Below are 27,616 nucleotides of genomic sequence, written 5' to 3'. Positions count from 1 at the left end.
TGCGTTAATAACTCAGTAAGTAACCGTTATCCTTATCATTGTAGATATGTTTGATTGAGTGTCATTGTGTATTTTGCTTCAAATCGCCTCAGGAAAAAATATTACATATGAAAGTCTTTCCTGCTCAGTCTATTTGTTGTGTTAGAGATAGCAGGGAGATTTACTTATTACTCCAAGGCCGAATAATATTAGTTTCAGGGTTAATTCTTTTAGTTGCAGCCGGTGAATGAACGAGGACCCGAAAAAAGCGCTCCTCTTTTCTGTCTCTCCCTCTTCGCTTCACACACACAAACACACATATACACACACACCAAACTGACCTGCACACGTGACGCGCTAAACAAAAACTTCACGGAAAGTTTTTAGTCTAATATAATTATTTGTTATCAACGCGTTTCCCATGTGTTGATCAGAATATTCATATTGATTATAACAAGCGCGCGAGAGCTTTCACCGCACGAGCGCACACACATAGATCTGACAGCCTTCACACACACACATAGATCTTGAGCCTTCACAGATCAACAGGGGAGAGCCGAGGTGCACCGGTCACTGAATCCAGCATACGGGCCACACGTTCTGTCTTTATATTCTGCTCTGTGTTTGCCATAAAGTCATCTGAGCTCAATGATCAGGTTTGTATCAAAATCCGAGGGCAAATCTGCACCCTCACAGCGGTTTATCATAAACTTTCCATCGATCATTTTCCCCGCGATTGACAGCAAGAACGAACGCAAGCGTTGATACTACATGTGTTCAAAAGAATCTAAAACGCCAAATAGGATGAATTTATGTCGCATTTTTAAAAATAATACATTCTGTATCTAGCTTATCACTTGTACTGTGGCTCTGAACTGTCAAAACACCTCTAAAAAAAGGCGTTTTCGGACATGACATATTTGTACACATGTACATTACTGTAACCCGTTTTATTCAAGAACATTTGAGCTGGTTTTAGTCCTTAACTCTTTAAATTTCATCTTATTTAAAATATATTTAACTTGCTTGTTAATTAAATCCTATTTTGTTATTTAACCTTTTTAATTTTATGCAACAGTCAATTTGCATGTTAATTTGCTATGAAGAAAATGAAATAATATATTTTTTGCATGCTGATTTGTGTGAAATCGTGAATATAGGTTATATATAATTGAATATATACTTTTGAAATCATAGCTTTTTTGCTTTGAGTATAGGCTATTCAGTTCAAAAGAGCGGAGTTTCAGCTTTTATGAAGTTTGCTGTATAAAAATATAACATTTTGAAATTTATAATTATCGGCCTATATATATCGGCTATCGGCCTCCAAGTCTGAAGAATTATCGGTATCGGCCAAAAAATCCATATCGGTGCATCCCTAATAGTTTGCATGTTCTTCCCGTGCTCGCGTGGGTTTTCCCTGGGTTCTCCGGTGTCCAATTGTCAAGTGAATTGATCAATCTAAATTTAGCACTACAGTCAAACTCTCATCCAGCAGCATATCTCTTCATAGCATTTATTTTAGTCATCAGCTCATATCAAGGGGAGAGGCAAACGGGAGGGAGCCCAGGGCTCAAGGACCTTTTGAGCTCAGGTCTCTCTCCCGGTACAGCATGCTAAACTTGCTTATAATCAGTCATCAGCTAAGTGTGAACTCTTGAAAACGATATAACTAAAGAAATTTCCACTGTGCTGAGTGAGAGCGCTTCTTACTGAACTGTGCATCATTGATGACGTAAGCATGCTCAGTCCCAAATGCGATGTGAGTGCGGGCCGTCGGGTGAGACGGGAGGGGGGACAAGTTTGCTTCGGCCCGGTTCAAGGCAACTGTACATAGTGTGAGTAAGCCCTCAAACAGGAGGAGTGAAATGTTACAATTCAGCCCACAGTCTGGGTTAGTTGTAACATTATAAAATGAGAATTATGACATAAAAATGAATTTGAAAGCTTTTTATTCAGCATTGAGCTTTCAGTATAGTTTGTGTGTCTCTGTGTTACAAAGCTGAATGAAATGTGCAAATGTGCATCAGCTTTAACAATTGAACACTATTTGTGTTTGCAGGCTTCATGAGCCCACAGAGGTCAAACACTGAACTCAAACTACTTTTGACTTTCTCTTTTATAAGCTATAGCAATACTGAAATTAAATCATATAAATACAGTTTTAAATCTGCTTGGGGTTGGTGGTAACATTTCACTGATGTGACTAGCAAGTTACTAGCTTTTGTTGTTTCAACTGACCCAGCATTATGTGGCCATGAATCTGTTCTCCTACAGCTAACAGCTAAAACATTATCACCAACAATGTGGATTAAGTATATCCACAATCAGACACACAGATTACATGGGTTTAACTACAAATCAGGCAATGATATCTTAAAAATAATTAATTAGCTAATCTTAGCTGAAGTGTAGTTTTTCTGTCTAATATCTGCTGTGTCTGTCACAGGACTTTTTCATATGTGGTATGAGGACTAAAATGAGCATGTGTGAAGTGAATCAGCTGATTTGTAACTAGTTCCTTGTTGTGGAGATTGTAAGTGTTACAACTATCCCCGCTCTCTCTCTTTAAATCTAAGGGCTCTATTTTGACGGTCCATGCATAGAGCGCAAAACGCAGGGCGCAAACGCTTTCAGGGCGTGTCAGAACACATTTTTGCTAATTTAAAGATGGGAAAATCCACTTTCAAGGGTTGAGTTTATTTTCTTAAGAGTTATAGGTGTGTTTTGAGAATAAACCAATTAGAGTCTCATCTCCCATTCCCTTTAAGAGCCAGCTGCGTCGCGCCATAAGCGCATTCGCTATTTACAGGACGTAAAGTAAGTCTAAGTGGAAAGCATTTCACTAGCAAACAGTTAACAGTTTTTTTTACAGAAAACTGTTAAACAGAGCATCTACTGCATGAGAATGAGAGATAATCGATCTACTTTCACTTTCGCTCTTAGATAGGGAAATCTTTACGCACAGACATCAATTAGCCTATAAATAATTAATTTTGTTTGTTAAGCGCAAATATTTGTTTCAAAACTATTTCTAAATTCAGTTCTAATTTCCAGCAAACGAATAAATGAACAATAATAACGAAGTGTGTTCAAAAACCTGAGTTATATCCTAATACACATGCTGTGCCCCATATGGTCTAAAACCTGACAGGTGGGCAAATCTAAGCTTGTATTTCATAAAACAAATATAAATATGGAGATAATAAATAATACTGCTAATAATAATAACATTATACAAAAGCAAATTGTTATAAATGAACTGAAAAAGCCTCCCGAGATGAAGAAGACATAAAAGCAGTGATTTTTCATATTCATGTAGGCTAGAAAATAATATGTTTTGTAATATTTTAATCCTTTATATTTATATCCTATATCTATTCTTATTATATCCTATGTCCCTAATATTTAATTTTTTTCATATGTAAAGATATTTGCTTATTGCTCTCTTGTGCGTATTAAGCAGTGTGTAAGCGAGGCGCAACTCTGCGCTGGAGTTTAGACCGGGTTTGTTTTGGTCTAATGAAAAATCTATTTTAGTTTCGCAAAATAGCAACGTGCCAGCAGTGCGCCTCAGAACACCTTCCTTTTTAGACCAGAACGCCTATGGGCGCACAAATGAGCGCAAATGCATTTGCTATTCAAACAGCGTATCGCAACGCCTCAAAACCACTCTTGCGCCAAGCTGAAACTAGCAAAAGACTTTTGCGCCGCGCCTTGCATCACATTGCGCCGGGTGTATGATAGGGCCCAAAACATTAACTTGTATTTGAATTATATGATTCACATTTACAATTTAAATTAGAGATTAGATCTGCTTACAGCGCGTCATTTACAGTATGTGTTTCAGAAAAGTGAGTGATTATAAATACAGTGACCAATTCATAAGTGATTTATCAATTCATACATGCAGCATTTCCATGATTTGGTGGAATTGAGATCATATCATAAGTAAACCGTGGAGTTTGTGTAAACTGTGCATCCGACCACCGTTTTTCAGGTCGACTTGGGTAAGGTTTGCAGGTGCTCCGTGTGTGCACAAACTTCCATTTTGTGTTTTTTCAAGGTTCAAACATGGTAAAATTGGCTTTAATCTGTTCTGCGACCTGCACCATTTAACAAACTAAATCAAAAGCCACACCGCTAGGCTATTTACAAAACAAATATATATTGAAATATGTATCGGCTATACATCGAAAACACACATTATTTTACACAACTATGAACACTTTAACACGTTTGTGATAATTATTTCACCAATGATGCAGCTTGTAGAAACTCCTGAGTTTGCAGTAACTGAAAAGCACTTCACTAGTGCGTATCTGCTCGAGAGCTCCACAGTTTTTTTCAATCTTAGCATCTGATGACATGATGCACTAAACATACTAATCATAACAGTGTGATCATACAGTACAGGGAACAACCAATGCTGATCATATCTGTGTTATCATACGCATCAAAGGGTAAAAGGGCGTTATATTTATATATATATATATATATATATATATATATATATATATATATATATATATATATATATATATATATTTTTTTTTTTTTTTAATATATATAATATATTTTTAATTATTATTCTGTGATTCCTCCGTGCACCTCTAGAAGAAAGCCTGCGTACCACACTTTGAGAACCACTGGTATAGATAGATAGTTAGGCCTTGTCTGTGTCAGGTTTTTCCTTTTTCAGCTAATGGAGGGCAGGCAGAAGAGGGAGACTCAAAAGAGCATCGGTGGACATTTATCTAGAAAATGCTGGAGAACAGCAGGTAGGGCTCTGTCAGTACTGTCTATGGGTGCGTTCCAAATCACATACTTGTACACTAGTCTATGCCATTTTGTAGTGTAAATGGTGTAAGTAGTGTGTTCACACTGAAATATTCTTTTTTTTCGGCTTTTTTGCCTTTATTAGATAGGACAGTAATGAGACAGGAAACGAAGTGGGAGAGAGAGAAGGGTGTAGGGTTGGGAATTGTCTTTGAGCTGGGTTTCGAACTCGGGACGCCCTATTGTGCTACTGCAGCATATGTCAGCGCATTGACCACAAGGCTATTGCGCTGACAATATTCTTTTATTTTAAAAAGATTAAGTTCACTTTAAATTCACGGATGATGCTCTTATTTAACCGTTTAAAAGAAGTGTGGACTGTGCACTTGGGGCTGTCTTTGTTTGTTTGCAGATTGGAGTGGAGCAGAAGAAGGAGACTCACAAGTGGAATGGTGGAGATATACTGCAAGACCTGGAGCTCAGGAAGCAGGTAGAACTGCTTGAACAGACTGAAAATTGGAGTTTGCTTTCAAAGAAATCCATTGAGATAAAATAACGACCTGATATCTTTCTCTTTGACAGGTTGGCATGGAGCATGTGGAGGAACAGGGAAACGCACCTTAGTAATGACAAGTGCATCGTAATAAATTAGATACAGACTTACACTTTTTTAGGTTGAATCAAATTAACTTTATAAAACATTTAAAATCATATACTTTCATTTGTACATACTAGGTGATGGTCTGGAATCTCTTTAAGTCAGATAAATGTCTTGTTTGCGGCAGGTGTTTCTTTTTCCTGTAATGGACACACAACAGACAGAAGAAGGAGACTCACAAGAGCATCTGTGGAAATTTGTCTGAAAACCGCCGGTTAACAGTTTATGCATTTCTGGAGTTCAGCAAGCATGTAGAGCTCTGTTAGTTGTGTCTTTATCTTTTCCAGGCTGGAGTGCAGCATGTGGAGACAAATAGGAATCACACACCTCAGCAATGGACACTGATGGTCAGGAATATCCTTTAAAGGCAGATGAATAGGTGCATGGATGGATGTCCTTCCAAGTGGAAGGGGGTGGTGGTGGGCATAGATTGTTAGATATATGTATTGTCTGTGGCTATTATTTACAACTACAAAAGGCAGAAGAGTCAGACTCACAAGCAAAATGGTGAATATTTATCTGAGGAACACTGGAGAACGTTTGGTTTATTGATGCAGATCATCCAGCAAGTAGAGCTTTGTTAGTCTTGTTTTTGTCTTTTGCAGATTAGACTGGGGCCTGTGGAGAAATGGGACTCGCACCTCAGCATGACTGGAAACTGATGGTCTGGGCTGCGTTTCCCAAACAACGAAGTAACTCGCGGCTAAACTATAAAAGTCTGATGCATCGTTTGAGAAAAGAATGATGTAGTGACGAGTGTTTCCCAAAACCTGTAGTTTCTCTGTCGCAGATTTATCGCTTAAACCAGATTAGTTATAATTATGATAAAATGCCTGTAATGATGCTCTAAACTACTTCTTTAGAGAAAAGAAACTTAATTTATTTGTGAAAATTATACACGCACACGCATTTACAATAGAATTCAATATTAGATTTGGTAAAAATATGCACTCGCTTTCCATATTACCTGAAATATATGTAAATGACACAAACAGGGCTAATGTTTGCTTTACTAATATTATTGAGAAGTTGAACATTACACATTCTATTCTAAAACATATCACTTACAAAAGCTAACACGTATTCTAATATCATATAAATCATAAAAATAAATAAATAATAAAGGCTATTTATTATAAAATGAAATGTAATATTAATTATTTATTAGAAATTAAAAAATGCTACTTTAATAATAATATTAATGATGATGATGGTGATGATGATTCTTATTATTATTAAGTAGGATATTTATTTATTTATTATTATTATTTTTTTAAGTCTACTTTTACAATTTAACACATGTAAACCACTTTAGAAAGTTCTAACTGGCAGGCCCATGTCATATACAGTACAGATACTTAATAAATGACCCAATATAAATGAAAAGAATTACCGTATGCTTTTTGTTTTCACAAGCTTTGGAGATGTAACATAAATTCCGCTTTTAAATAATAGGTCACCTATAGTTTTTGCCATGAGGCTGTGTTCAAAATGACATCAATGTTTTCAAAGTGCACTGCGAAGGGAGCACAGTTGTAAACTGTAAGATCTGTAAGATCACGAAAACTGAACTGTAAAAATAGTTTGAAAGCAAATTACACCTAAGAGAGGTGACTTTAATATTTTTTTTATTTTTTAATAATTGCAACTTTGAATGTTAAAATGTTCTAAATGAATAGGGCATAGGGGGATAACTGAGAATAGAACATAGTCAGGAACAATGTTTCTAACTACAGCTCCAGATAGTTGGAAAGATGTCTTCTTTGTGGCAGCAAAAGTATCTTAAATCAATCAAATGTAAAGACACAACTGGAATGATTTAATTATGTTAATTATTTAGAGAAAAAAGTATTATTATAATACAAATATTAAATAATAATAATAGTTTTATTTATAATATAATTCAAATTTTAATTTAAAATATTCAGTATAGCTATTTATATATGGGTAAATAAATGTTTTTTTTTTTGGGTGGGGTGCAGTTGAGGGGGGCTCGTGGCCCAGTAGAGCTTTACCCCTGAGACTAACAAGGGGAACAGTGGAGATAAACTGGAAGACCTGGAGCTCGGCAAAGAGGTAGAACTGCTTGAACAGACTGAAAAATGGAGTTAGTTTCCAAAGAAATTTATTGAGATTAATTATAGACCTGATATCTTTCTCTTTGGCAGATTTGTACGGAGCATGTGGAAGAACAGGAAAACACACCTCAGTAATCACAAGTGCATCATAATAAATTAGGTACAGCCTTACATTTTTAAGTTGAATCAAATTAACTTCATCAAACATTTTAATTTACATATTTATATTTTCACAGAGTGATAGTCGGGTATTTTCTTTGGATGGATGGACGGACGGACGAACGGATAGATAGTATTGAACAAGCAGGTAGAGCTCTGTTGATGTTTTCTTTGTCTTTTACAGAGTGGAGTAGAGAATTTAGGGAATCACATCTCAGCAATGATAAGAAACTGCTGGTCAGGTATCACCTATCACCGAAAGATGTCCAAGAGGAAGGGGGTGGTGGTGGGCTTGAGCTGGGCTCAGACTATAGGAGTTTTAAAAACCTAACCAATAATGAAATCTGGTTGCTGTGAACACATGAGGAGAATCTTTGGCAAATTTATTAGCCCACCTCAAATCTTAAATGTGTGCAAAGTACAAAATATGAAAACTGCGCCACAGCACACAAGATGTTAAGGTTATCCTGACCGATGGAGCACATCACTAACTTTGTCAAAAATTACGCTTTTTTTTTTTTTTTTACTAATATTAGATTATTAAATTATGCGGTGGTTCGGTTCTGGGTTTTTCGGGGTCGACAGCTATTCTCGACTCTTAATTTTGGAGTCGGTGGAATCGGCTCAAGAATCAACACCTTTTACATTCACTTAAAATAGCGCAAGGATTAAACATGCTGTATCATATCGTTCTTTATACAAGCAGTTCTCCTGTGGACAGACAAAATCAGCATTTTAAATCATCTGCAGTCAAAATAAAATAATAATCAGCCTATACTTTTTTTAATTTAGAAAATTAAATTGCAATCTTTGAGACAGAAAGTTAAAACCTCAATTTATTATCAAAATATTTAATGAAAAGATGTGTAGCAGCAGTTCAATAACAAATTAAAAAACACCCCAATTGAGCCCAAACAACGCTTAAATAAAAATCATGAAATACCCTTAATATCTTCTTAATATAAATGTTTGATACATGAATACAGAGTATGAGTGAACAAAATAATCTGGAGTAGTGAACAGTCTGAGGTTGTTTAGTACTATATTTGTTTTAAAGGCAACAGATGCTCTAACTCAGGGGTGTCCAAACTCGGTCCTGGAGGGCCGGTGTCCTGCAGATTTTAGCTCCAACTTGCCTCAACACACCTGCAAAGATGTTTCTAGAAAGCCTGGTAAGAGCTTGATTAGCTAGCCCAGGTGTGTCTTGAAGGATTCGGATTTCTGCTTTCCAGTCCATCTCATCATGGACCAACGTTTATCGTTTTCATCATCCTGTTTCTCAATATTTAACTGTGAATTGATTTTAATTAATGAATAAGTTAACACATTGCTTAATATAAGAATGTTCAGTGCATTTGCCAGTCTCTTTATACCTATTTTCAGGAGCCAGCAAACTAGATCAGAGGTCATGGAGATCTTGTGTGGAACTGAGGACTGGAAGCAACTGTTTCTATTGTTATTTCTAGGAGTTAATACTGTCTAAAATGTCTAAAGTGATTTTGCTATAGTTTTACGGTTAAATCTTTTAAAGTGATTCTACTTTTTATTCAAGATAGACTTTGTGTAGTAAGAATATAACTGCCTGAATGTAGATTATACCAGTTTTTAACCAGTTTTGATAAAGACGGCGGACGGTACACTCAGCCTTGGATAAGAAACAGATTATACTTAAAGTGTGTGTGTTCTATTTGATTGTTGATCCGTTTCACAGGTCTGGAGTCAGCTCTAATCAGTCTAAAGGGTGTCTGACGTTTATGCTTAGATATTGTTCAGAATTGTACGCACGAACCTCACGTGGAAATGTTCCTAGTCTATCTGTGTTTTAACCAATCAGGTTAGAACACCTTTATGTATGACGCAGTTAATGACGTTATGTGAGAGTATAATTGTTATTGATTGGTGATTGTAAGCAGAGTGGCCTAGGAACTCATTGCCAGTGTTGAAGCTGGGTTCTGCGGATGAAACTGCAAACTATCTTCAGTAAACTTGATTTATTTATTTAAATCTCTGACTCCGGCTCTTCTTCATTTACCAGACTGGTCATTCTTTGGGTTAAACTGTAAACTATCCCTACAGTCTGATTGGGGTTGGAACTAAACTTTGGAGGACACTGCCCCTCCAGGACCGAGCTTGGACATGCCTGCTCTAACTGATCAATAAACAATATAGCTAGATTTCAATTTGATTTAATGACCGATTAAATATTAACCCCCTACACGAAATTCATAACAAACCTAAAATAATAAATAAAATCAGCTGTGCCTCAAAACATATCATATTGCTCTCTCTTGTAAATTAGATTTTTTTTATGTGTTCTTTTAAACAGCCTATTACTTTACTTTTAAATATCACTTTTGTTTTGTGCAATTTGTTCATTGTAGTTAAATAAGGGTTTGTTTATGGGACAGCATAAGCCGGAAGAAAAGGAGTGAGTCAGAGCTGTTTTTGAACTTAGCCTTGGCTCTATTTGTATTTAAAAATCCTCTTTTTGAAATGAATTTTGTTTGTTATCAATTGTATTTTAATTTTAATGTATTTAATTTGTAGTTATTTACAAAATAAACAAGAAGAATAGCCCAAATATTAGAGCTAAATTGTATTGATAACACAGCAAACTTGACATCGCAGGCAGATCATCTTTAAAACCAAATTGCACAAAGTTGTGTTTCATAGGTATTTAAAAGTGAAAGCAAACTTTGTCTGCAGCACTAAATTTATAATTGCCTTCAGAGTTCATCGTGCTCGAGAATGAGCATTATAACTGCAGCTTAAAACAGCTTCATTCAGGAGGATTTGAAAAAAACAGACTCAACTCTCATATTCCTGTCCTGAAGTCGATTCCAGTACTAGGTTCATTGAGAGTCGAGGAGTCGACTCCCCCTCCCTAATGCCCAGACAAATGTCTAATAATAATAATAGACTTATAATCTCTCCATCATGCCACGATGTGCTGTGCTTTCTTGCTCAAAAGCTAAATTGTTACCTGTTGCACTGCCTATATTGTGTGGAAAAATAATCTGTTATAGCATATAGAGCTACTCTATGTCGGTTTACGGCACTAGACACAGGCCTCACAGAAAAGATATATCTGTGATTTCTAAAAGCACATTTTAATGTTGAAGCTTTTTGTTTTTTGGAGATAACTGGCAATTTAGTAGGCATAGCTACCCAGCTACATCTGGCTCATAAATATTCACACACAGAATAACGTTAGTGGCTAATGAAAAATTTATCATTTAAGCTTATTATAAATGAATTATATTTATTTATTTTGTAAAAGTGACGTGATTCTCTTCAGCTCTTTAGTGATGCTTGGATTTCGTTGTCCTATCCACAAACTGAATAACTCACTTTTTTAATAACTTATTATTAATTTAGTAATATTTGACCAACTGCCACTACAGGAAAACACTAATATCCTGCACTCGAAATAGGCTACACTACGTCTCAGTTTGCGTAGCTGTTCATGCAGTTAGCCTGTAAAATTAAATTAACACACGCAAGTTGAGCCGCAAGTGTCTTTTCAATTTGCTCTCACACACAAACATTCATTTCATAAATGCGTATTATATATAGCTAATAATAATTGGCAATTGGGATGTTTATAAGGGTCTGACATGCAGGCAGTGGACAGCAGAATGAAGAAATGTTGATTTGATATGTCTAAACGAATGTCCAATTATAATTATATCAATTATTCACACACATACACTATGGCCAATTTAGTTTATTCAGTTCACCTATATCGCATGTCTTTGGACTGTGGGGGAAACCAGAGCACCCAGGGGAAAACCACGCGAACATGGGGAGATCATGCAAACTCTACATAGAAATGCCAACTGACCCAGCTGGGACTCAATCCAGCAACCTTCTTGCTGTAAAGCGACAGTGCTAACCACTGAGCCACCCTGTCACAGTGATATTACTATTTATGACAATAATTGAAATCTCTCCATCTCTTGCTGCGATGGCTGTGCTGTGTTTGACTGGCAATAGCTCGGCTTTTGATTGCTAGAGCCTCTTTAAAAATGAAATTGTACCTGTCACGCATTTAATAAGCCCAGTAGTGTAGAAAAATAAAATAATTCACTCAGTGCAACACCCCTGATCTTCAGTTATCACTTACTGTCAAATTATTCTCATAGATTAAAATATTGTTTACTGGACTAGGCTATATAGACGTTGACCTAATGATTTTATAGGCTATTGAACTCATTCTATCCTCATCACAGAAAAATAAAAAAATAAATGTATAAAAACACAGTTTAGTTTTTCTCAGTGGCTTTGGTGCATTTCTCACAACACTTTTTACATTTGCACAACAGTTAATGCATTTCTCAAAACAATTAGCACAAACTGCAAAACCTAGTTGATAACCTGTAAAAGTGAATCACTTACTCAAAATGGATAGCTCATTCCTCAAAAGCAAGTATTGATGTCAATGAGAGTGTCAGTGTCTCTAACTGTAAACAATGTGTGCTGTGCACAACTTTCAAACATTAAGTACAAATTGCAACTGAACCTACAACATACACACGTCTGTAAATCATTCATGAAATTGTTCAATTTAGAAGACATTTTCTGGAAAATAAAGATGTAAAAAATTTTAATAAAATTTGCTTGTCAGATTTCGACAACTTGTTCAGCATTTTTGTATGTAATGACTCAAGTAATGAGATGAGGACTATTAGTTTTTAAATGGAATGACTTTTCAGCATTCACAAGTTTAGTTTATTTTGACTGACATGACATAAGCGAATAATAATTTTATAAACAGCAGAGAGTTGTATGAAAGCAATTGATACATGTCCAAAAGCATTCACAATTTGTTGGAAGGAATGAGAAACTGCTACTATGATGTGCACAAATGACTAATAGTTTTGAGAAATGCATTAACTGTTGTGCAAATGTAAATAGTGTTGTGAGAAATCCACCAAAGCCACTGAGAAAAACTGTAATGTTGAATCATTTTGGGTTTTGGAGATAACTGGCAACGTTCTAGTGACTGGCTACACGTGTCATCAATATCTGCACACCGCTATAAGAATAACGTCAAATCTGGCTAATAATAAAGGATAATTCAAGCTTATTAAAAAAATGATATATTTATTTATTTATTAAAAGCAACATGATTCTCTCCAGCTCATGGCTTTGATAATACTGAATAGGTTTGAACTGCTGTGATCAGCCCGATTTGAAATTCTGGATTTCAATCATGTCTGTTTATGATCAGGGAGGCTGCAATTTGTGTTCAAGATGGCGAGGTGCAAGATTCTATCTTTAAACGGCTCACATTACCAGATAATCTGCGCTGAGAATTGGAACCGATCAAAATCCTCGACGAGATTTCATCTCCGATTCTCAGGAGGTCAAAATAAATTGGACTAAAACTTCTGTAGTCTAAGCTCAGCTTTAGATAGATAGATGTATTCTCTGTGGCAGGCGTTTCTTTTTCAGGTAATGGACACACAACAGACAGAAGAAGGAAACTCACAAGAGCATCAGTGGAGATTTTTCTAAGGAACGCTGGAGAACATTTAGTGCACTGCAGGAGTTCAGCAAGCATGTAGAGCTCTGTCAGTCCTGTCTTTGTCTTTTACAGTCTGGAGTGCAGCTTGTGGAGAAATATAGGAATCACACACCTCAGCAATGACTGGACACTGATGGTCAGGAGTGTCCTTTAAAAACAGGTGGATAGGTGCATGGCATGAATGTCCTTCCAAGAGGAAGAGGGTAGTGGTAGACATGGATTGTTAGCTAGATGTCTTCTCTGTGGCTGTTATTTATTGTAGGTAATGGACATACAGCAGGGAGAAGACAGAGACTCACAAGAGCATCAGTGGAGATTTTTTTTTAAATTGCCGGAGAACAGCATGTGCATTGCAGGAGCTCAGCCATCAGTTAGGGCTCTGTTGGTGCTGTCTTAGTCTTTTGCAGACTGGAGTGAAGCAGAAGGAGGAGAGTCACAAGGGAACAGAGGAGATATGTCTGAAGAGCACTGGAGAAAACTTTGTTTATTGCTGAAGATCAGCAGCATGTAGAGTTTTGTTAGTCTTGTTTTTGTCTTGTATGTCAGATTACACTGGGGCATGTGGAGAAACGGGACTCACACCTCAGCAATGACTAGAAACTGATGGTCTGGTTAGTCATTTTACTGAATAGATAGGTGGATAAATGAATGAAAAATAGATGTCCTTCCAAGAGGAAGGGGGTGGTGGTGGGCTTAGATAGTTAGCTAGATGTCTCGTCTTTGGCAGGTGTTCAAGTAATGGACACACAACAGGCAGAAGAAGGAGACTCACAAGAGTATCAGTGGAGATTTATCTGAAGAACACTGGAGATTATCTTGTGCATTGCTGGAGTTCAGAAAACATGTAGAGCTCTGTTAGTCGTGTCTTTGTCTTTACAGACTGGAGTGCAGCATGTGGAGTAAAATAGAAATCACACACCTCAGCAATGACTGGACACTGATGGCTAGAGGTTAGGTGTTTCCTGGGTGGATGGATGATTTAAAAATAGATGTCCTTCCAAAAGGAAGGGGGTGAAGGTGGGCATAGATTGTTAGATGTCTTCTCTGTGGCAGTTATTTAAATTGTACACTGTTAACCCTTGCTGTAAATTATGCGGTAAATAACTCTAAAATAGCCAGTGTTCTGCTGTAATGAATGGAAACAGTATTTTACTGTAAAACCAGCAGGATTTGTATGAAATTGTGTCATGCAAAAAATAAATGACAGTAATTTACTTTATGTAGCCATTACAGGTAGTAACTGTGGTAATAAATGGTAAATTACTGTTCATCTACTCTGATGCTTTATGTGGCTATTTATAGAAAGTTGCATTTATTTTAAGACAGAAAACAATGGTTTAGGCATTAACACACACATACACTGGCTGTCCGTCTTATTCTAAACACAAATGTGTTGCCCTTTAAGAGAGCCACAGGTGTTTGATTTGTTTACTTCTGAGTGTGCTCTATTCTCTGTCTGTCAGTTCAGATGCAGAGTCTGATGTGTTTTAAGCTCTAAATAAGAATCTACAATGAGTGTAAAGGAGTAAATGTGTTCAAATATTTTGAGGGTTTCTAAAATAATGTCTGTGTGTTAAATCCAATTGTTGTTATCCTGAACTGTGCACTTGAAAGCTACATCGTTAGCTAGTTAGCATCTCCTCACACTTCTTACATGACTTTCATTGAAGTATATGTTTTAATTGGACAACTCGTCTTTAATGGTTTTGCCATAATGTACAGATGCAAACAGTGTAATGTGCCTTTCTGGAACTAAGCAGATTTTATACACATTAAAATCCTTCAATTTTAATCTCCTCAGTTAGATAACGTGCACAGAAATCCTCACAGGGAATCATAACAAAGGATTCATACTGTACAGCCATTCACACACAGACCTCCACTGTCAGGTTGTGAATTTGTTAATGTGTTACTTGTTACTTGGAAAAGTCATATTATTTCATAACTTGTGTTACTTGTAATGCGTTACCCCCAACACTGTAACCATCGATGTCAAACTCAGTTCCTGGAGTTCCCCCCCTACTTCAACACACAAGTCCTACTGTATATACACTGCATGTGTTGTTCATTATTGAACCTTTTTGTTTCATTGTAAATAGAAAATGTCTTCTTACCTGCTGATTTGTTTAATTTTGTTAGACATTTTCTGTTGTTTGTTTGTTTGCTGCCAAAACAATAAAATACATTTGTCTGAAGAATTGATTTGCTTTTTATTTTTCATAACAGTTCAGAAAACTGATTAATTTGAGTTAAACTACAATAACTACTGTATATATGATTTACCATTAATGTGTGTGCAGTAGCGTTTATGCTGTGAGTTGTGGAAATATAAATTTCTATCAACTAATTCCAAATGAACAATAATCTACGTACAACTGAAAAGTTATATTCTCTGGTTTTTAATTATATAATTTCATTAACATCCCAGCTAGGAAGGACATTAACCTTTTGTCTTTCTGATAACAGGCTAAGCCAATGTAATGCAAATTGTCAGTTTCACAGCATGGGGTGTCTATTGTTTTCTCTTTTCGATCAAATGGTCAGGCGGTTTCTGTCTCCAGAACAAGATGAGATTAGGCCTGAAAAAGCAGTTTACCCTGCCGACCACAACTCTTAATTTGCATACTTTGTTTAGCTATATCCCCTCCTCCTAAGAACACAATATAGCCATGAAATCTTTGTCTTAATTCAGACTATTTGAGACTTGTGTGAGACTTGTGAGAGACTTGTGAAAGAACTTGCAGACTGCGGACCTCTAGTAGGCTTCTGCAGACACATGAACATCTTAAAGACGCTGTATGACTGCAGATTAACCAACACGTCTCAATAAAGGAATTCTGCTTGTTCTGAGTCTCCTGGACTGGGTTCTTCTCTTCTCTTTTCATCTTATTTTTTTTTTACAACAACTTGGTGCCGTGACCCGGATAGAGACTGAATTCATCAAATTCTCAACAATTTGCCACAAAAGACTGAAATCCACCTGAAATTCAACTTGAACCTTCAAGATCAAGGAAACTTCTTCAGACGGAATCTTCAGCTCAACGGCAATTTGAAGTCACTCAGCGGACGTCACAAATTCTCAACTATTTGCTGACTGCAACCCTGATGAACATTGAAGCTACCTGAATACAAAGATCAGATCACTCCAGACTGAATCTTTTCAGCTCAACCTCGATTTGGTGAGTTTCACTCTATCAAAAGAACCATACAGACCAGTCTATACACATGGTTATTCTCTGCTCCATCAGAGAAAAGTTAACAAACAGCTGCAGGGTTTGTTTAACAAAAAGCTATTCTCTATTTCAATAGAGAAGTAACAAGTTATCCTCTGTTCAGACAGAGAAGCAAAGCCTTACGTGCTATTTTTCTTTTAAAAGTTTTATCCTCTGTTCAGACAGAGAAGTAAAGCCTTACGTGCTATTTTTTTCTTTTAAAAAGTTATCCTCTCTTCAGAGAAGTTAAGCCTTACGTGCTATTTTCTTTTCTTTTATTTCGTTTAACCTCTGTTCAACCAGAGAAGTTTAACTTTAGCTATACAAGCTAATTTATGTTATCTCTTGTTCAGGCAGGAAGTTTTAGCAACATGTGCTAATATTGTTACCCTCTGTTTCGCCAGAGAAGAAATTACTACTCTTTCATCTGAAAAGTTTTAGTATTTTTACTTTGTGATAATAAGCTCACAAAATGTTCAGACAGAATACAAGACTGATCACTACAACTGAAAAAGGTAGTTTAAAAACTCCTTTATTGTCAGATCAGGATTTCAAATCGCTGCTACGACAGCACATGGACTCAATAACAGAGTCAGTCAGACTAAATTTGACAAAGAAATTTAGCATTGACCCAGATGATGTTTGGACATTAGAAGAATGCAAGAAAGTGCTTGATGCATGCATTCGCAAAAACAATGTAAAAGGCATTATCTGCTGCTACAGAGAATTCAGTTTATCTCGAGCTAAACAACAAGCTCAAGCTAAATCAGAATTTGAAAAACAGATCCAAGAGCTTCATGCTAAGATAACCTCATTAACAAAACAACTGAACCTCAAGAAATCAAAAACTGACATTGAGGAGGTTAGTCAGCCTGATAATAAACATCCTGACTTACAAATTGTCTCTGAAACAGACATTCCCATCCAGTCAGCAAATGATTTACCTATAGGTTCAGTGGAGGTTTGTGGTGCCAGAAGATCTAAGAGAACGTTCGAGGTTACAGAAGTAACCCTTCGTTCCCCGAGGAGGGGAACGGAAGTGCCATGAATGGGAGGATTCGGATCAGAAGCCGCTTATCTGGAGAGTATTGAACGGGCCAATGAATGAAATTAATTGGCAGCGTAAGCTTGCGCAGGTGTGCGACATCTGCAATTATCTCAGCATATAAGCACACCTGAAGCCAGCAGACGCCATCCTTTTAAGCTGAAGAGACTTTCAAACAGCTAAGGGACAGTCATTATGGCGACGGAATATGGCACTTCCGTTCCCCTCCTCGGGGAACGAAGGGTTACTTCTGTAACCTCGAACGTTCCCCTTCGGTTGGGGAACTTCAGTGCCATGAATGGGAGAATATGGAAAGCGCCACAATGACTGCACCTTACCAACACCCCCGATGAGGAGATAGTCAAGCAAGCGTGACGCACCCACATCATGGGGGGCGCGGTCCTCCAACGTGTCCCTGGCCCTAATTTATCCTACTTCAACAGAAGTTTTACGGATTTAGATATATTTTTTGGGGAAGTCGTGAGCATCTAGATAATTCTAGGAAATACGACAGTACGTTGGGAAGCGTGCAATCCCGATAGGGAGGACGCTGCGGAGGCCATCCGTTACCCAAGGGGGGGATAGATGGCAGAATTTACCTATGGACTAGCCCTAAAAAGGGGGAGTACGCATAGCAAAGAGTGGTTAGCGGAGAGGGAAGACACGGGTCCGCCCAGGGGGGGGGACTTAACCGTGGCGGAATAAGCATATGGGATCGCCTAGTGGGGATCACGCATAGCAGGCACCTATACCCAAAACGCGGGCTGACCAGCGGGCAGACCTACAACGTAGTGGGCCAGCAAGTGACTCCTCCGCTGAGTCAGTGCTGGGGGCCACGGAGGAATCTGCAGGGCTCACCTGACGGGGAACTTTACTGACAGATAAAAAAGGCGCACGTACCTCCGTGTTAGGGAGAATGGCGCAGCAAGCGTGTTTCAACACCCTACCGAGTTGTCTCCTCAATCACCAAAGGGTTACCTAATACCCTTGAGGAAACCGGCTCCACTCGCAGATTGTAAAACCTTGCAAATGTGTTGGGTGTCGCCCAGCCCGCAGCTCTACAGAAGTCTGTTAGAGAGGCGCCGCGTGCACGCGCCCAAGAGGATGCAACGCTCCGAGTGGAGTGTGCACGTACTCCCGGGGGACACGGCTGACCTCGACTCGAATAAGCGAGTGAAATGCATCCACAATCCAGTGGGATAATCTTTGTTTCGATACGGCACTTCCCTGCTGCCGACCGCCATAACAGACAAAGAGCTGCTCAGATGATCTAAAATTCTGAGTACGGTCCACATAAATGCGCAGAGCGCGAACTGGACAAAGTAAAGAAAGGGCTGGGTCTGCCTCCTCCGGGGGCAGCGCTTGCAGGTTCACTACCTGATCTCTAAAGGGGGTGGTAGGAACCTTGGGCACATAACCGGGGCGGGGTCTCAGGATAACGTGAGAGTAATCCGGCCCGAATTCCAGGCACGAGTCACTGACCGAAAATGCCTCCAGGTCCCCGACCCTCTTGATGGAGGCCAACGCAACCAGCAGAGCTGTCTTCAGGGACAGAAATCTTAGAGATACTGATTCGAGTGGCTCAAAGGGATCGGATCGCAGACTCGTGAGAACGAGGGCGAGATCCCAAGAGGGCATGAGAGGGGGGCGAGATGGATTAATTCGCCTAGCACCCCTAAGGAACTGGATGACCAGGTTATGCTTTCCCACGGTGCCGCCAGCTACCGCGCTATGATAAGCGGAGATGGCGGCCACGTAAACCTTGAGAGTGGAGGGCGACAGCCTGCTGTCCAACTTCTCTTGAAGGAAAGAGAGCACAACACTAATCTGGCAATTTCGGGGATCTTCTCTGCGAGAGACGCACCATTCAGTGAATAGACTCCACTTCAGGGCGTAGGCGCGCCTCGTGGAGGGGGCTCTAGCCTGAGTGATGGTATTAACCACCGCAGTCGGTAGGTTACCTAAGTCTTCCTCGCGTCTAGGGACCACACGTGGAGGTTCCAAAGATCGGGGCGAGGGTGCCAGATGGTGCCCTGTCCCTGAGAGAGTAGGTCCTCTCTCAAAGGGATCCGCCAGGGGAGGGCCGTCGCGAGAAGTGAGAGCTCTGATATCCAGGTCCGGTTGGGCCAAAGGGGCGCAACTAGCAGAACCTGTTCCTCGTCCTCCCTGACCTTGCACAGAAACTGCGCGAGCAGGCTCACTGGGGGAAACGCATACTTGCGCATGCCCCGAGGCCAGCTGTGGGCCAGTGCATCCGTGCCGAGAGAGCCCTCGGTCAGGGAAAAAAACAACTGGCAGTGAGCGTTCTCAAACAGATCGATCTGGGCCTCCCCGAATCGCGCCCATATCAGCTGAACAGACTCGGGGTGGAGTCTCCATTCTCCAGGGCGTAACAGCTGTCGTGAGAGCGCATCGGCTGCACGATTGAGCGTGCCTGGGACGTGAATGGCGCGCAGCGATTTCAGCCGCGGGTGACTCCAGAGGAGCAGACGGCGGGCGAGCTGAGACATGCGGCGAGAGCGCATACCCCCCATGCGGTTGATATACGCCGCCGCCGCCGTACTGTCCGTCCTGACCAGCACGTGTTGCCGCTCCAGCACCGGTAAAAAGCGGTGGAGAGCGAGGAACACTGCCAACAGCTCTAGGCGATTGATATGCCAATGCAGCTGGGCACCCTTCCAGAGGCCCGCAGCCGCATGCCCGCGACACACGGCCCCCCAACCCGTGTTGGAAGCGTCTGTTGAAACAACAACATGGCTGGACGCCTGTCCTAGAGGCACACCGGCCTGTAGGAACGAGGGGTCGTTCCAAGGGCTGAGGGCGCGGCGACACAGCGCAGTAACCGAGACCCAGTGTGTGCCCGCGTGCCATGCGCGTCTGGGGACCCGATCGTGAAGCCAGTGCTGAAGTGGTCTCATATGGAGCAACCCGAGCGGCGTGACGGCGGCTGCGGATGCCATATGCCCCAGGAGCCTCTGAAAGAACTTCAGTGGGACCACTAGTTTGCTGTCGAGCTCCCTCAGACAGTTCAGCAACAGGCGAGCGCGTTCCTCGGAGAGGTGCGCTACCATGGTGATCGAGTCCAGCTCCATCCCGAGAAAAGAAATCCTTTGCACGGGGGCGAGTTTGCTCTTTTCTCGGTTGACCTGAAGCCCCAGTAGGCGGAGATGCCGAAGCACCTCGTCCCTGTGCATAATCAATTGCTCCCGCGAGTGGGCTAAAATCAGCCAGTCGTCGAGATAACTGAGTATGCGAATGCCCGCGAGCCGAAGGGGCGCTAGGGCACCCTCCGCGAGTTTGGTGAAGACCCGCGGAGACAGAGAGAGCCCGAAGGGGAGGACCTTGTACTGCCACGCTCGACCCTCGAACGCAAACCGCAGAAATTGGCGGTGGCGTGGAAGAATGGAGACATGGAAATACGCGTCCTTCAGGTCTATGGCTGCAAACCAATCCCGAGGACGAACGCATTGGAGAATGCGCCTCTGCGTGAGCATTCTGAACGGCAGCTTGTGCAGACAGCGGTTCAAAACGCGCAGATCTAGGATTGGCCGTGACCCACCGCTCTTTTTGGGTACGATGAAGTATGGGCTGTAAAACCCACTCTCCATCTCGGCTGGAGGAACCGGCTCGATTGCACCCTTCGCCAGGAGGGCAGCAATCTCCTCTCGCAAGACAGGGGCGGACAGGGGGTTGACCCTGGAGAAATACACGCCCGTAAACTTGGGGGGCCGTTTCGCGAACTGAATCGCGTAACCGAGTCTGATTGTGCGTATGAGCCACCGCGAGGGGCTGGCCCGCGCTAACCAGGCAGGCAGAGCCCTCGCTAATGGAGTCATCGCTACAATCGCTGACGTACCAGCGGTGGGGCAGCGCGGAGTGGGTGTGCTGATCCGGGAAGCACGAGGGTCCCGCGGAAAAGCTGGAGGAGAGCGATTCGCTCTGGCTCCGCACCCTGACTCCGGAGAGGGGGCTGGAGGGCTGAGGGAAGGGAGACCGTCCCCCCAGCGCTCGTGAGCCACTGGCGAAGCACGTAGAGTCTGCGAGCCGGAAGGCAGCGCGTCCCGGACTGGCAGAACTCGTGCAGTCACATCCGGGGAAGGGAAAAAGTGCTCTTTTACTGATGTTTTGGTGGCACTGAAAAGTACCGTTGTTATCGGGGCCCCGCCCTCCAGCGGGGAAAGAGCAAGTTTTCTCTTCTCCGGATGGCCTGTCTCAGGGACGCTTCGCGGTCCGTTTACCGGACTTAACGGCGCCCTGGGCAGGAGGGGCTGCCTGCTTTCGAGGTGAACGCCGCGCCCGCTTGGCCGGAGGCGCAGGCGGGGGCGGGGCAACACTCGTTGGCGGGCGCCCTCGGCTAGGAACAGCGGAGGTGGATGGCTCGGCGGGCGGAGCGGGCTTACGGCCACGCCGATAGATGACATTGCCCATCGCATCCGACTGCTCTTTCACCGCCTTGAATTCCTGGGTGAATTCACCGACGGTGTCGCCGAACAGGCCAGCCTGGGATATGGGCGAGTCAAGAAAGCGAACTTTGTCAACGTCGCGCATATCGGCCAGGTTTAGCCAGAGGTGGCGTTCCTGAACCACAAGTGTGGACATCGTCCTCCCCAGCGCACACGCGGCGGACTTAGTAGTCCGAAGAGCATAGTCGGTCGCGGTGCGCAGCTCATGTAATAAGCTTGGGTTGGACCCGCCCTCGTGCAGCTCGGCCAGTGCCTGCGCTTGGTAGCGCTGGTAGGTGGCCATCGCGTGCAAAGCAGAAGCAGCCTGGCCCACAGCCTTATAAGCTCTGGCTCCGAGGGAGGCAGACAACCTACAGGCTTTGGACGGGAGGCGGGGCAAACCCCACCACGTAGAGGCGCCGCGCGGACAAAGATTGACCGCGATAGCGCGCTCCACTGACGGGATCGCCTCATACCCCCTGGCAGCTCCGCCGTCAAGGGCGGTGAGGGCGGAGGCACTCGCAGCACGGGCAGAGAAAGGTGCCCTCCAGGACTGCGTGAGCCTACTGTGCACTTCCGGGAAGAAGGGGACGAGAGGCTTCGAAGGCTTCGCCTTCTGGTCCTCTACGTAGCACCCATCTAGTCGGTCCGGCCGCGGAGCTGGGGGATAAACCATCTCCAACCCCACGGCCGAAGCAGCCCGGGAAAGCACGGCTAACATGTCCGCTTCAGGATCCGATTTGACAGCGCTCACCTGCCCGGAGGGGGCGAGCGGGTCCGGATCTTCGTCGGACAGTGAAAGCCCACCCTCCGATGCCGCGGAGGACATCTGATCTCCGGTGTCAGCGAGTGTGAGAGCTACCATCTGGTTAGACGGATCACTCTCACCACCCGAAGCTTGGATGGAGCGCCGTGAGGAGCGAGAGGTCCGCGAGCCCGTGGGCGGCGGATTAGCTCCCGCTGAAACCCTCAGATCTGCACGAGCGCCCGCTGCTTTTTTAGAACAGGAGGCAACTGGGGTGGCTCGCTCTCTTGCGAAAGTTAGCCGCGATCTTAGCTGTGCAACGGTCATGGCATCGCAATGACGACATGAACCGCCCGCGAGCACCGCATTAACATGCTGGACCCCCAAACATGCAATGCAGTGATCGTGTCCATCATCCGGAGACAGGAAACCCCCGCATCCAGAAACGCACAGTCGGAGCGCCATCCTGAAAAGGACGTGCTGCACGACTGTGTTGCTCTTTTAGGAAAGTTGCAACTATACGCACCGCTCTGGAGGACCGGACCCAAAGAACCGCAGGCAAGGGAGTAACCCAGCTCGACCGTCTGCCACCGCGAAGACCCACTCTGGACCGGGAGACACACTCGTTCGCTCTGAAGTGCTGATCAGCAAGAGGAACCCTCATCGACTCACTCAGAAAGGATCTGAAGCGAAAAGGATGGCGTCTGCTGGCTTCAGGTGTGCTTATATGCTGAGATAATTGCAGATGTCGCACACCTGCGCAAGCTTACGCTGCCAATTAATTTCATTCATTGGCCCGTTCAATACTCTCCAGATAAGCGGCTTCTGATCCGAATCCTCCCATTCATGGCACTGAAGTTCCCCAACCGAAGGGGAACTGAGAGTTCACACAACAACACTCCTGTTGTTCAAATTCAAACAGTTTCCAGAACACTAGGACCTAGAGAAATAGACAGATTATCTCAAAGCTTACCATCAGCACGCACAAATTTTTCAGAGTTTAGCAGAGCACTAATCAGCAAGATGCGTCTTTATGACATGTCATTAACAGAAGTCACCCAGCTAATGTCTCAAATTCTCACTGAATCTGAATTGAACAGTTTTGAGCATACTGTGACCTCTAAATTACAACATGCCAGTAAGGATGATTTGAGAGAGGGTGTTTTGAAAGCTCTAAAGAACATTGTTGGCCCAAAGATTGACTGGTCAAAAGTGACTTGTTGTGTGCAAAGGAAAGATGAATCTGTGAATGAATTCACTGAGAGATTTTGTCAATCCGCCATAACTTACAGTGGATTAGCTGATAATTCGGACAGTGTGCTAGATGATAAGGGACCCCTAGTCCGCATCTGGTCAGATGGCCTTGCAACTGAATACAGACAAGCTTTGCCATTTCTTAACATCACCTGGTCTTCCACCACTCTCAGAAATAATATGAACAGTTTAGCTTTGTGGGAAAGAGACTCTTACATCAAAGACAGAGTCAGATTTGAAGCAGCTGCCACTAAGGTCAACACAGAAAAGACATCAAATCATAAATGTCTTAGGAAAAATATCTGTTGTCATTACTGTGGAAAAAAGGGACATTGGATGAGGGAGTGTAGAAAGAATAAAAAGAACTTTAAAGAGATGAACAGGGTAAATCAACTTCTGAACAGTTTGCTAAATGCCCTCAACATACCCCTCCCCTCATCACTAAATCCATTGAGCTGTCCACAAAGATGCTAACCATTTTTGGCTGTGAGTGCTTAATGTCCCAGTTCATTTACAATTAAGATGAAAGACTCTTTGTAAAAAGACACAAAGGAAACTTCTTCCTTTTTATTGGGGAACTCTGCTTAAGTCCACTCACAGCCTTGAATGTGTTTAACACATTTTCCAATCACTACCCATTCAATGTTATGATGTCTGATAGGACTGATATTTGTTGAATGATAGTTTGTGTCTCACATTTTAAAGTTTGCCCACCACACTCAGGCCCCGTTTAAGTTTTGCTACGGTTACGCCAACCGTCCACACTACGCCGGAGTTCTCGAGCGCCGAAAACGGAGCGTTTCGAAAACGCTGGAGAGGCCGTTTTCATTTTGAAACGCTGCTGCTCCGTCTCAGTGTGGATGATGGAAAACGGAGACATCTGAAAACGGAGGCGGGGCTGCAGACGTTCGCCTCTCTGATTGGGGCTTTTCCTGAATATTAAGTAGCCTAACACACAGTTCAGTCCTGAATCTTCTCCGTGTAAGTTCAGACTTCGCAAGTTTGATCAAGGCTGCAGTCTCTTCTTCTCAGTTTGATATGGAAAAGCAGACTATACCGAGGACACGGGTAAATCTTCAAAGGGAACAGTGTACTTTATAACTTCATTCACATCACCCTGGCTTCGTTGTTTCACTTTCTCAACAATAAAATGTAAACATGATTTAAGGAACTGCCTATTTTCATTTTAATATTAGCAACTTAGACAGCAGACATGTTGAGGCGCCGTGCTGTATAAGATGAGCGTCATCTTCACTGTCTGGATATTTATAACAAAACGGAGCCGATAACAACTGCCTCCTTTCAATTTCAGTGAAAATACGAAACATCCCCTCTCTTTTGCTGAGTATCAGTTTTAAGAATCGATAATGGCCATTTTAAAAGTATAACATACAATAAGTTTATACATTATAGGAAATAAAGGCAAGCGATAAGTCAATATACAGAATGTACGTGGTTACATTAATCATTAACTTATCTTTGCGCTCAGCCAAAACACGTTACCTGAGAACAAGTAATAGATTCCAATGCCCAAAGTCAGGGAATATGTCGTTAGCTAAAGACAACAAGATGAATGAAATATCCCGTTTAATAAATATAGTGAGATTAGATCCAGCGGGAGATGCTTGATGAGAAGTCCGACTAGCAGAGCTCTCATCTGGGTAGATGGGCTGCAGTGCTTGCCCGAGAGTGTCTGTGTGGTCACGTGATGTGCGTTTTCAGCGTTTTGGTGTGGACGGAGAGCAGTTCAGAAACGCTGGGTAAAACGCGAGTGTGGACGCGGATCGTTTTCATTCTAAAACGCCGTTTTAAAACTAAAACGTACTAGTGTAAACGGGGCCTCAGGGACAGAACAGGACACACAAACCAGTGAGGAGCCCAGGGCAGAACTGAAAGCAACAGGCTTCAGGGGCCGCACCCTGTGGTGAAGACTCCCTTTTTCCCCATTTATCCTCACCTCACTGTTTTATAGGTGTCATAACTTTAAGATTAGGAGACAGAAAATACACAACACTATACGATCACCAACTTAACACAACCACTATACGATCAGCTGAATAACTAGACACATGAACTGTATGATCATACAAGTCTATGCATGAATACTGCTGGTCTGCTGTTTCCTTGTTTTCTTGTGTGCAGGTAAACACAAACACTGCATCTTCTCAGAAACACTCTGAACCAGAGCATCACTACGGAGATCCATGAATGACAGGAAGTCATCAGATCAACTCTGTGCTGGAGAAGAACCACAAGAAACACACCTCACAAAAGACTGAACACTATTCACAAGCCATGGACTTTCAGAAGATCTGCAGTTTAACTACATGATTTTTTGTGTCATCATGTAGGATTTATGACATTACAACTGATTGTCATAAACGTGTGAACAGTTTTAGAAATCTACACTTACATCTACGTAGATATTGAAATGACACAGAATAAGTTAAATGTGCCTGTAACTTTTTTCAAGTTACATGACTAGAAGATGGGGCTTCTGTTATCAAACAGAAGCCATTGAATGGTTTTAGGAAAGCTTACAAATTTATATTTTTTTGTGAGAGTTTTTAAATAACTCTCAAAGGGGGAACTGTGGAAATATAAATTTCTATCAACTAATTCCAAATGAACAATAATCTACGTACAACTGAAAAGTTATATTCTCTGGTTTTTAATTATATAATTTCATTAACATCCCAGTGTGGAAATATAAATTTCTATCAACTAATTCCAAATGAACAATAATCTACGTATAACTAAAAAGTTATATTCTCTGGTTTTTAATTATATAATTTCATTAACATCCCAGCTAGGAAGGACATTAACCTTTTGTCTTTCTGATAACAGGCTAAGCCAATGTAATGCAAATTGTCAGTTTCACAGCATGGGGTGTCTATTGTTTTCTCTTTTCGATCAAATGGTCAGGCGGTTTCTGTCTCCAGAACAAGATGAGATTAGGCCTGAAAAAGCAGTTTACCCTGCCGACCACAACTCTTAATTTGCATACTTTGTTTAGCTATATCCCCTCCTCCTAAGAACACAATATAGCCATGAAATCTTTGTCTTAATTCAGACTATTTGAGACTTGTGTGAGACTTGTGAGAGACTTGTGAAAGAACTTGCAGACTGCGGACCTCTAGTAGGCTTCTGCAGACACATGAACATCTTAAAGACGCTGTATGACTGCAGATTAACCAACACGTCTCAATAAAGGAATTCTGCTTGTTCTGAGTCTCCTGGACTGGGTTCTTCTCTTCTCTTTTCATCTTATTTTTTTTTTTACAACAGAGTACAGAACTACAGTACAGTAATTAACTGTAAGCAGTTTCCAGTTAGTTTCCGCTACTGCTCTGTTACACTGACTAACACTGTTGCCAGTATTCTACTGTAAAAAAAAGTCAAACCTGGTAAGATCTAATAAATTTATTACAGTATTTATTATTTGTTAACATTAGTTAATGTAAATAAAGTTTCATTGTTAATTCACGTGAACTCACTGGACATTAACTAATATTAACAATTTAATTTAATATTACATTAATAATAAAACAGCCCAGACCTGGCAATGGTCATGCAAGCAGACTAGCTTTTCTCACACTGAAGCATATATATGCATAAACACACTCCTCAAAGATCTCTCTTAAATGAATGTTTTCTGCAGAATGCTTTATTTTAATATATTTGTGCATAAACATTAGATCAGTCAGTATCAAAGTCAAAACTGTAAACAAAAAA

General features: G+C 41.6%; 4 long non-coding RNA genes across 5 annotated transcripts; all 4 read left to right on the top strand.

Moving 5' to 3' along the window:
* Positions 1 to 4,596: 4,596 nt before the first annotated feature.
* On the top strand, positions 4,597 to 5,432 carry LOC147843438 (uncharacterized). The gene is made up of 3 exons (XR_015493561.1): positions 4,597 to 4,760; positions 5,171 to 5,248; positions 5,341 to 5,432. It is a non-coding gene; the product is annotated as an uncharacterized LOC147843438 (long non-coding RNA).
* Positions 5,433 to 5,825: 393 nt separating this feature from the next.
* On the top strand, positions 5,826 to 15,376 carry LOC147843436 (uncharacterized). Its single transcript, XR_015493563.1, has 4 exons — positions 5,826 to 6,108; positions 7,838 to 7,895; positions 12,887 to 13,343; positions 13,446 to 15,376. It is a non-coding gene; the product is annotated as an uncharacterized LOC147843436 (long non-coding RNA).
* On the top strand, positions 7,896 to 9,926 carry LOC147843437 (uncharacterized). The gene is made up of 2 exons (XR_015493555.1): positions 7,896 to 8,854; positions 9,730 to 9,926. It is a non-coding gene; the product is annotated as an uncharacterized LOC147843437 (long non-coding RNA).
* Positions 15,377 to 15,882: 506 nt separating the features above from the next.
* On the top strand, positions 15,883 to 27,108 carry LOC147843435 (uncharacterized). Of its 2 annotated transcripts, XR_015493541.1 has the most exons (5): positions 15,883 to 16,503; positions 16,561 to 17,392; positions 23,510 to 24,604; positions 25,727 to 26,582; positions 26,691 to 27,108. It is a non-coding gene; the product is annotated as an uncharacterized LOC147843435 (long non-coding RNA). The 2 variants fall into 2 exon arrangements; XR_015493542.2 differs by lacking the exon at positions 15,883 to 16,503 and having other exon boundaries at positions 16,821 to 17,401.
* Positions 27,109 to 27,616: the final 508 nt, after the last annotated feature.

This window comes from Danio rerio, chromosome 6 (genome assembly GCF_052040795.2).
Source record: "Danio rerio strain M-AB ecotype USA chromosome 6, GRCz13ab, whole genome shotgun sequence".
In the NCBI taxonomy this organism is placed as follows: domain Eukaryota; kingdom Metazoa; phylum Chordata; class Actinopteri; order Cypriniformes; family Danionidae; genus Danio; species Danio rerio.
Note: the sequence above shows the minus strand (reverse complement) of the source record. Positions and strands in the feature narration are given on the sequence as shown.